Raw genomic sequence first — 11,252 nt, 5'->3', positions numbered from 1 at the left:
GTTAAAGCTGGCAACACAGCTGTCATTTTTTAAGTGCCATCATAGATCGATTTGAAACTGGCATGGAAATTGCAGAGTTGCACAGCAAACACCATATGATGTGCTAAACACACAAAAAGCAAGTGAAAATAAAATCTAAATCTTTACTGCTGAGTCAGTTCGGTTGCATTTTTAAGATCTCTAACACATGGATTTAAGACAATTTAATGCCAATTTTATTTAACACCCTATTTTTAAATGTAGGACTTTTTAAGGGTCCACAGACACCTTTATTTATCATTTAACATCATTTAATCAGAAAATCAGTTTTATCTTGGTGCCACTTAACAAAAAATTACTATTTAATCATAATAAAAAATATATAGTCAGACAATTCTGATATTAATCAGAATCATCTTGCAACAATAAAAATAAATGCAGGTGCACAGTGCAAATAAACATTTTGAGTGTTTCATCTGAGTTTTATTAAAATTATATTTTATTTGTTGTAGTAGTAGTAGTATATTTTTATTTAATGCCATCTCAGCGTCTTAGGCTATTTTCATGGCAAAAACAATAAAATATTTAATATATATAAAAAACAAATAGATGTGCAATAGATTAAAAAACATCCAGACTTGACATACCTTTAATAAATCAGCAGTCTGAATTTGGTGAATGTGTGATTTGACCGTACAAAGGTCTGCTGGGAGCTCACCTCGACACATCTCAAGAATCATCTAAAAGATAAATTATAGTGAAAATAAACAAAACATAAAACGATTAATTCATGATGGACAACATCTAAGTTTTAAAGATAACTATATCTGCAAGTGTTCTTTACGATATATGAACTCTGGTCTAGGACAACATTATTTACACACAACAATGAATTATTAAAGGCACAATCGTAGACTGTAAAAAAAAATGGACGTAGTGTCCGTGACATCAACCATTGACTCCTGAGGAGAGTTTTTGAAGCTCAAAGTGTGCAGAGTGGGCCGTCGCTATGGAGGTAAATCAGTAGCTAAACTCGATAGGTTGAAAATGGGAATGTGAGAAGTTTTAACATTGGTATTTGTAAGTTGAAATTTACACTCACAGCTCTGATGTGAAAAGCTGAATCTTTCAATTTGCACACATAGACAATGATCAAAACACCCGTGTTTTGAATTGGAAGTTGTAGGTTAATAGTTACAAATGTGTAAAATGACATTCACACAAAGAAAATGACATACACAGATGTTTAAGACATATTTACTTTTGCACTTTACTTCAGTTTCTCTGCACAACGTCAAGTCGGCACTTACAACCTCTCAGTTCTGGCAGTACAAGTTCAAATCCTAGCGCTCTCACTTTTGCTACTTCTTTTGCGGTATTCCTGTTTCAAAACTCACTTGTGCACTTGTATATGCAGATGTGAGAGAGCAGAGCCGGGGGCGGGGATTTGGTGCGAAGACATTTACTCTGCAACATGCAATAGGATATACATATGAAAGATGTTGCATTATTTGTCTACCAGATAATACCTGAATGCCAAGATGAATCTAGTGTCTTAAAATCCTGTAAAAGCTAAGAATATTTGGTGAAAATAGTTTGCAGTGTTTTACAAATAACTGATACATATGCATAAAACACAAATTTCGTTCTTGGCAAGTCGCGGTGGCTGGCGTTGTTCATTCATCAGTCATCCACCAACAAAAAAAACTTCCATCATCACCAAAAAACCCCAAACCAAAGCCAGCTCTGCTCTCTCACATCTGCATATACAAGTCCACAAGTGAGTTTTGCAACAGGAATACCACAAAAGGAGTAGCAAAAGTCAGAGCGCTAGGATTTGAACTTGTACTGCTGGGTCTGAGAGGTTGTAAGTGCCGACTTGACATTGTGCAGCGAAACTGAAGTAAAGTGCAAAAGTAAATATGTCGTAAACATTTGTGTATGTCATTTTCTTTGTGTGAATGTCATTTTACACATTTGTAACTATAAATCTACAACTTCTGATTCAAAACACGGGTGTTTTGATCATTGTCTGTGTGTGCAAATTGAAAGATTCAGTTTTTCACATCAGAGCTGTAAGTGTAAATTTCAACTTACAAATACAAATGTTAAAATGACAAGTTCTCACATTCAGATTTTCAACTTCTCGAGTTTAGCTACTGATTTACCTTCATAGTCGCCATCTTTGCAGCGCGTCACCGCGCGACTCTCCCAGATAATTGAAAATGGGCAAAAAGGCGGGAGATGGTTGCTGAAGCCAAGCCCACTTAGCTCGACGGCATTGTCAGCAGCGGCAATCCACCTGTCACTCAAGTGGCCACACCCTTAATTATGCAGAACTTTAAGGCTTAATATAATTTAAACAGATGAGTTATAAAAAATTCACCCCCCTCACAGTTGTCATGAAAGGCAAAATTAGCTATATAGACCAAAATCATTTTTTTTTAACCAGGCTGTAAACATGTTTTTTTCTGTAAAGTTGGGCATTTTATCATGTGGAGTCTATGGGACTGACTCCCTTTTACAGCCAGCCTCAAGCGGTCCGTCGATGAATTGCAGGTTTAGTCACTTCCTTGTTGGCTTCACGAGAGAGAGCGGGAGGTTGCCGCTCGGGCACAATATGTAATTTTGCGCCGCTAGAGGGCGCGAATTCAAAACAAAACAAAGAAACAAAGGCATAGTTTGATGATGCTGTGACTGAGTGTAGAATCATGGGAGTTGTCGTCTTCATCCCCACGGCTGATGCAATCCAATGGGACTATATGAGCTAATGATTTATTAATATGGTAGAATGAAGCAGGGTGAGGCTGAAATACGTAGAAGCAAAACAAGGCCCGCTGAACGAGCGTGGCACACGGTTTGAAAGCACTGGAGCTTTCATAATGCCAAAGTTGACCACTTCCGCTCCTTCTGGTCGTGCATATGTGGGGGTGGGGATGGAGGGGCAGCACTGTTTCATCATACTAGATACATTTACATTTGCTACTCTGTGCGGTCGTCACCGGTCTATTAAAACACACAACGTATTAAAGCGTCTTTGGTGTTTCCATGTTTTCTACAAAACAAAACCGGAAATTGAGGGGCTATGACGTCATTGGCAGGCAACACAATGACACTATGGACACCGTCCGTGTCACTAGTTAAAACTGATTATTTCTCTGGATTTAAACATTCTTTGAAACATTTGGGATAATGTAAGTACACAAATCAGCAAAATATATAACACTGTTCTTGTGGTTTTTGGATATTTTGATTAAAAAAATCTTACATATTGTGCCTTTAAGGAAACCACACTTTATGAAAACAGGATTTTTTTTAAGCATGCAGCTACTTAAAAACTGACTGAAAAATTTAACCGACATTTCACTCTTTAACATTTTTCAACTTTAGCAGTATCATTCAACAATAAAGCAAGTGTTAAATACTGCTTCCGCAAGTTATTTTGAAAATATGATATTTAAATTATCTGTGGCTGCACAACTGCAGAGGTGGAATTTGTTGGCTGCATACATCATCATAGCTGTCTCATTTCAAAAAAACAAAAATTATAAAATAGGAGTGGATGGATTTTACCACTGTAACTGTGTCAGTAGAACAGAAAGGTTTAGAAACATTGCTTGCATGTTTAGCTGATGTATTTTTTTTTTATTGCATTTTAATGAGGTTAAGATGGAAGCAATTGTCTTTGGGCCCTCTGTGAGTAAAGGAAAAGCAAATTTTAATTGTGGTCATCTAAACTCTTATATCAAAACTAGGGCTGGACGATTAATCGAAAAGTAATCGAAACCGAAATTCAGAACCTCTAACCGGAAAAAAAGCAAAACACGGAGGTGAACGCCGGTTCAACACATAGTGATGGTGCACGAGCAGTGAGCCTTGTGTCTTCACTAAACTTTGTCAGTGGTATTTGTTTTATGGTTTGGACATTCAAGCGATTAGATGATCGGATGTGTATTATTATATCGAGCTACCATGTTCGCGCAGCAGCGTTGTGGCACGACCACTCATATAAACAGTAGCTGTGAAGATCGCGCGCACAGAGGAATGCAGAAAATAGTTGTTAGCGCTGTCCTGTGATTTATCACTAAGTAGCTTAGAATCTCAAAACTTATTATAGCAAATTTTTCTACTTTTGAAGGAACTAGACTAATTATCAACCCACAGCTTCACAATTAATATAGAGACGGTATGACTAATTCACACACGCAATCACACGCAGTACTGGTACTGTGCTAATTTATCTTTATCTGATCTTTATTTATCTCTTACCACGAGCAATAACCTGTAAGAAATGTTACAAACATAGATAAAATAACTGCTGATAGTGAGCTATGATGTCAGATCTCTCTTTCAATAGGAAAAAATATCCCACCTTTAATTGTTAATCATACAGTACAAACCTTGTCAGTGAACTATGAGGGGGGAAAAAAGCAAAACAGAAACAAAATAATCGTTCATTAATCGTAATCGAGGTAAAATGTTCAATTAATCGAGGTTTTGATTTTAGGCCATAATCATCCAGCCCTAATCAAAACAACTGAGAAAAATTTGGGAGTTCCTTTTGAGCCCTACCTTAAGTTTGACCAACATCAACTTATTAGTCAAGTCATGCTTTTTACTTAAAGGTGCAATGTGTAATATTTACAACAATCTATTTACAGAAATGCAATATAATATACATAACTATGTTTTCAGAGGTGTATAAAGACCTTACTTAAAGAACCGTTGTTTTTATTACCTTAGATCAGGGGTCGGCAACCTTTTCGGCATGACGTGCCATTTTAAAATTTTCTGGTTAACCACTGTGCCAACAGTGATTGTTTACTTTTCAAAAGTTTCTTGAATAACAGATATACAGTGTGATCGTACTCAACACCACTGTATGTGTGTGTGTGTGTGTGACAAGGCCAATAAATTAAAACTATTCAGTTTAATCACCGTTCTGCGCTGCTTTAACACACCACTCTCACACAGAAATCTGAGATCGCGCTGTGCGAAAAGAAACCTTTAGAAGCTCATAAACTTGTCAGTGCTTCCAGGCGACTTTTATTAATCAATACTGAATAGCAACATTTTATTTCTCAGCAACGAGGGGGTTAAAATCACTGTTTTATTAAGTAACTAAACTCAGCTTCATTGTTTGTAGAGAAAGACACAGATACAGACAATTTACACATCTCTCTCTCTCTCTAAAAGTGGCCATATTTAAGAAAAAAAAATCGAGTAGTTTGCATCACTGGATATAGCTGTTGGTCATTTAACATTTCTATCGTAAAACTTATCGTTAAAAGACTTATATTAAAAGATTTGAAGCTTTATCTTACCTCGCTCTCTTTAATGTTAAACTGATGCTTCGCACTCTGCTTCTGTGAACAGTAAACCCGCCTACTTTAATTTGATTGGTTATCTCAGTCATTTTCACTTTAATATTATTTATAGTTCCTAACAGGCTGTGTGACTATGAGAAGTTATTACCTCAAAATGTACATCAGTATGCAGTTTTCCCTATTGCTACCATCTCAGCTATTACCCCTCTGCGTGCCACTGTTGGCACGCACGCTTGACGTAGGTTGCCGACCCCTGCCTTAGATTGAGCAATTTTTATCTACATACACCGCGGGTCCATGTTTCTACAGTAGCCCTAAATGGACAAACTGCTCTACAGAGCGCGTTTCGTCACTTTGTTGGTCTTGCGAATAAAACACTGACACCATGAATAACAAGTACAATAACATTTGCAATAATATTGATTTACTGAATAATTAAGTAAATATAATTCCTTTATTTACCTTTGTAAAGAAATCTCATTGCTCTCTGTTGTCTTTCGGCCACTGTAGCTTCTCTAAAGGGAGGGGTAGACAGTAAAAGAAATGGACACAGCGACCCATTGGAACTCAATTGAGACAAATGAAGCCCGTTTTTAGCGTTTTTTAGAACTTCCGTTTCTGACGCGCAGACTCAAACTAAGCTTGATGACGTCAGCAACCTGTCTGACAGATGTAAATCTTCTAGTAGCTGTGCGTGCAAACTGCCATCGTTAATCTTGCAGAGACGGCGAGCTTGAGCGGGGAGTTATTTGGCCTGAGTGAGCAGGAGTAAGTATTCTGATTAATTATTTTGTATAGTATTTTAAAATGTAACGCCAGTACGCCATATCTCTTGTCGTCTCCCCGATTGCCTGCGAGCTTCTCCTCCTGTCTGTACGGTAATTTCTCTACTGTGCGACAGAGAGTCGAGTGGTTATGACGCAATCGTTAGCCTATTTTTACAAAAAAACTGTTTCTACGGGGCCATAATGTAACATAGAAGGTATTGAGCCCTTTATACATTGTCGTGTATCTTTAGAAATAAATAATGGACAAATGGAGTCTTTAAACGACTCAGATATAAAGTTATTCACTGTCAAATTGACGCCAAAAATGAATGGGAGTCAATGGGATGCTAACGCAAGTGAAGTTTCTGCTACAAGATGGCGGCACGCGGCCGACTTCAACTTCCGGTCGACTTCCTTGCCCCCTATTCGGCCACTGTAGCTTCTCTAAAGGGAGGGGTGAGCAGGGGACTGAGCCGTTGGTTGCAATTCGCAACCTCACCACTAGATGCCGCTAGAATTTACACACTGCACTTTTAAACTTCTTAAACCATCTTAAACTTCTGTCAAAAGTTAAATATTTTTGAAAGAGTCAAACATGCTTTTGTTTTATCACGTTTGGACTATGGTTCACAATGGTTCAAAATGCTGCAGCTAGATTCGTAAGCGAGAACACATTACTCTGATTTTAATGTCTCTGAATTGGTTGCCAGTTGAATTTTATTGTTTGTTTTTAAGTCCTTAAATGGTATGCCACCTTCTTATTTCTCAAGGCTCCCAGGTTTTGGAAGTTATCCCAACTCTAAATTTTCCTTTGATTATATCCTCGTTTTCATTAACCAGTTGGGCAAGAAGTAACAGCTGTTCTTGTGTCCAGTTTTTTTTTTTTTTTTTTTACATTTGCATGTATTATTAGCCATGATTATTCTACTCCGTTAATTAAAAGGCTGTTAATATGCACATTCACTAATTGTTTATGAGAAGCATACATATAAGAGGCTGACAATTAGCTGAACATATACTTGTTTAATTAGTGACACATAACCTGCATTTTGAAATCTTTATTTGAATGTGGCAACATTTTTATTTTAAAACTTTATATATGGCAACATTGTGCTCTACAATATTTCTATGAATAAATCTCTGACAGAGACCCCTCCTCTATTAGCCAGTCACTGTGTGCATAGTTAGTAAGCATGCTGACATCATCCATAGCAACGAGGTCAACTCCGCCCTTACTCTTAGCTTAAGACTTCTCTATATTCCTTAGTTAAAAGTTTGTCACAGCATCTTTGTGAATAGGTTTTAAGAGAAAACTCTTAGCTAAAAACATTTACTGCTATTTAGGAGAACTCTTAATGGTAAAATAAAATGTTTTGTGAATATGGGCCCAGATTTTGTAAATGTGAATAAGTCAGCTAGGTGTTTGCAATCCTCAGACAGTATTACTCTGTCATATCCAAGATCAAGATTGAAGTTGAAAGGTGACCGTGTGTTTGCAGTGGCCGGTCCTAGGCTATGGAACAGTCTTCCCTGATCTATGAGATCTGCATCTAATGTATATGATTTTAAATCTAAGTTGCAGTCTCATCTTTTTACCCTTGCATTTAATTAATTATAGGCTAATTCTTGGTCTTTTTTTATTTATATTTATTGTATTATTTTATTTTTCTATTTTACCTTTTTCTTCTGTACAGCACAGTGGTCAACTCTTGTTGTATTTATTTGTGCTTTATAATGAATGAAATCAAAATGGGGGAAAAAAAGAAGAAAAAAAAACAACCTCCATGAAAACAGTAACAAATACAGTATATAAACACATCCTACCTTTGCCCGCAGCCCTACTATCAAAGTGGCCCTCTGCCTCCTACTTAAGAGCTCTGGCACAAGGTTTGTCATCACAGAAACAAATTCTTCCAGTTTTCCAAATTGCTCCACATTCTGATCCTTGACAACTTGCCACATGAAGGCAGATGTGAGGCGTAGAGGAGAAACCAGCAGGCGGAGTGAAGAGAGAGGAGGGACAGACTCTACAAAGACAGAGACATATTAACATTTCTGTATATGTATATCTATATATTTGCATTCATTCACATAAAGTGCCATTCAGATATCTGAATCCATATTCTGAATAACATTCACATTTCGCGTTCAAATAATTTAAACCTGTAAATAAAAGTTTCAGTATTTTGAAAAATGTTAATACTGAAATCAACAATAAAAAATTACATGAAATATTTGGCGTATTAATTAATATTACGTGTGTTTATGCTGTGTTTTGCATATACACACATACACGTATATTAATTTATATGCAAAACAATGCAACAAAAGGGCAAATAAAAAACTAATATAACGTTACATGCCAGTAAATAATCCATCAGCCTCATCCAGCATGAGGTTCTAGTTGTGTACATGAGGGCTATGATACTCTACATCAACAGCACAGTCATGTGAAATACTGTAGGTGTGAGCATTACATTTCTAACGACAAATAATATAAATGACTATAAGGTAGATGACTATACACACCCATTGCTTCTTTGTTTGAATATATTATTTGGATTGACAAACAGTCTTGTTTCCAACTTCGTCCGTTGACTCGTTCCGTTATACACTGCGCATGCGTCTAACAAGTGAGCTTAGAACGGCAAACAGCAAAAGGTGGAATTTTAGGGGGCGGGGCTCATCGGTTTGAGTTTTGTGTGTTGTTGGTCAGCAAGGTCAGCAACGATAATTGAAAATAATAATTCTCCATTTTTTATCTTTACTTTGTATTTGTTTTTAATAGGTAATCTGTGTAATTACTCGGGCAGAAATTATTGTCAAGAGCACTGCTAAAGCAGCGGTGATATATAAGGCACGTTATATACGTTACTTTTCTTAGCACACCTCAAGGTGGACCAATCACAGTGATTTGTGATTATTGAATTCGAATTTCTTTAAAAACATATCATACAGATAAATGGAGCAAGTATACATGATGTGATTGTCAGGTGGCAGTTTGGGCATGAATCTTATTCGAAAGATTATTAGTTTTAGTGTGCACACATCTTTTGTTGAGATTTTAAAAAACCATGTTGAGATTTTAATAATGTGCAGTGGACAGCCTGCCTTTATAGGCCATCATGCACCCCCTGGAGGAAAAAGATTTTATGTTCGCTGTGAACATCATTCATGTTTCTTTAAGCTTCCCTCATTTCTTTCAGTTGTGTACTGCGCTAGTGTACTGCCATCTTTCGTTGAATAGGCCTATGAGTATATACAGCTGTGGTAAAAATTTTACATACACTTTGCAGTATCTGCAAAGTATTAACTATTTTAACAAAATAAGAGGGATGATACAAAATGGATTTTTTTATTATTTAGTACTGACGTGAATACGTTATTTAACAAAACATATGTTTAGGCCTACATATAGTCCACAAGAGAAAATAATAGTTGAATTTATAGACAAAAAGGACCCCGTTCAAAAACGTACATACGCTTTATTCTTCATACTGTGTTAACTGGATGATCCTTCTTTTTTTTTTCTTTTTTTTTTGATAGTTGTATATTAGTCCCTTTGATATCCATCCACAAATTCTTTGGTTTTCCAGCATCTTCATTATGAGATCCATGTTTTCACACTGAGGACAACTGGGGGAGGGGAACTCATACACAACTATTACAAAAGGTTCAAACAGTCACTGATGCTCCAGAAGAAAACACAAAGCATTAAGAGCTAAAAACCTTTTGAATTTGAAGATCAGGGTAAATTTAACTGAATTTGTTTTCTTGGAAACAAGTAGGCCTATCTTCAATAGCTTCTTAAGCGCAGTACTACTACTACTACTACTACTACTACTACTACTAATATATTTAGGCAAAACAAGAAAAACTCTTAAAGGGATAGTTCACCCAAAAATGAAAATTCTGTCATCATTTAGGCTACTCACCCTTATGTCGTTCCAATTGCTTTCCAGTTGTTTTCTTATGTTGAACATAAAAGAAGATATTTTGAAGATTACTGGTAATCAAACAGTTGGTGGGTGCCACTGACTTCCATAGTAGGAAAAAAAAAAACTAACTCAACCACCAAATGTTTCCTTCTGGAGCATCAGTGAGTGTTTGAACTTTTTGTTGTAATGAGTCCCTCAGTTGTCCCCAGTGTGAAAAGATGGATCCATTAATCATTCAGTCATTACTGGAAAGGGTTCAAATATGCAAAACATGCTGGAAAACCAAAGAACCTGACTTGAAGGATTTTTCTAAAGAACAACAGGCAGTTTAACTGTTAAGGACAAACAAGGGACTCATAAACAACCATTCAAAACACACACACACACACACACACACACAAACCTAAAACCTAAGACCTTTAAAATTAGACTTCTGGTTCCATCGTCCTGAGGTCAGTGGATTTTATTGAATGGACATTTGGTTAAATGCCTGAAATAAGGTTTGTCGTTAACGCAAGTTCAAGATATTTTCACATATTATATTACAAAAAATACACCATTAATACCCCACTCATGATTCTTTTAATCTGTATCTTGAAAAAGGCGGTTGCTAACAAGTGGCTAAAAAGGATTGCAGAGCTTAACTGTCATCATGCCAGAAAGGGCAAAACACTGGGTATTGAATTTTTAAAAAAATTAAACTACAGAAGCCAAGTAAAACATCATTATTAAACATTAAAAAAAAAAAATTCTAAAAGAAATGCATGCAAACAAACCAAATTTTCTCAAAATAATACAGCATTGGACACAATACCAAAAAAAATTTGGGGTGTCAGACTCATCCACAATATAAGAAATAGTGGATCAATGAACATGTTTTTAAAGATAGAAAGAGTTGTCAGAACCTTTAATAGTGGTGTCGTTTGTATGTAGCCCAACTTTAGCTTTTACTTACTGGTGATTGTTGCTGTCTCTCTTTTTGAAGGATTCATAGGTTTGGCCTACACAAAAACATCATCCATGTAGCACACAATAGGCATGTTCCAATTGACCACATTTGTCTTCCTATCTTAAATCAGATTCCAAACTAAAGGAAATCTACATAAATGCAGTGACAAGCAATTGAGGCTCCAGTGTTTTTAGGTGATAGAATGGGTCATTACGGGTCTGTATAAACATGCTATTTGTAAGTATACAGTTTTGTTGTAATATCCAAACATCATCTAGGCTACAAGTAAAAT

General features: G+C 36.3%; 1 long non-coding RNA gene across 1 annotated transcript; it reads right to left on the bottom strand.

The window, feature by feature from the left end:
• Nucleotides 1-567: 567 nt before the first annotated feature.
• On the bottom strand, nt 568-9,622 carry LOC122137054. The gene is made up of 3 exons (XR_006154556.1): nt 8,603-9,622; nt 7,898-8,100; nt 568-719 (listed from the first exon to the last, which is right to left on the bottom strand). It is a non-coding gene; the product is annotated as an uncharacterized LOC122137054 (long non-coding RNA).
• Nucleotides 9,623-11,252: the final 1,630 nt, after the last annotated feature.

The sequence above is a fragment of the Cyprinus carpio genome, chromosome B4 (assembly GCF_018340385.1).
Source record: "Cyprinus carpio isolate SPL01 chromosome B4, ASM1834038v1, whole genome shotgun sequence".
Lineage (NCBI taxonomy): Eukaryota > Metazoa > Chordata > Actinopteri > Cypriniformes > Cyprinidae > Cyprinus > Cyprinus carpio.
Note: the sequence above shows the minus strand (reverse complement) of the source record. Positions and strands in the feature narration are given on the sequence as shown.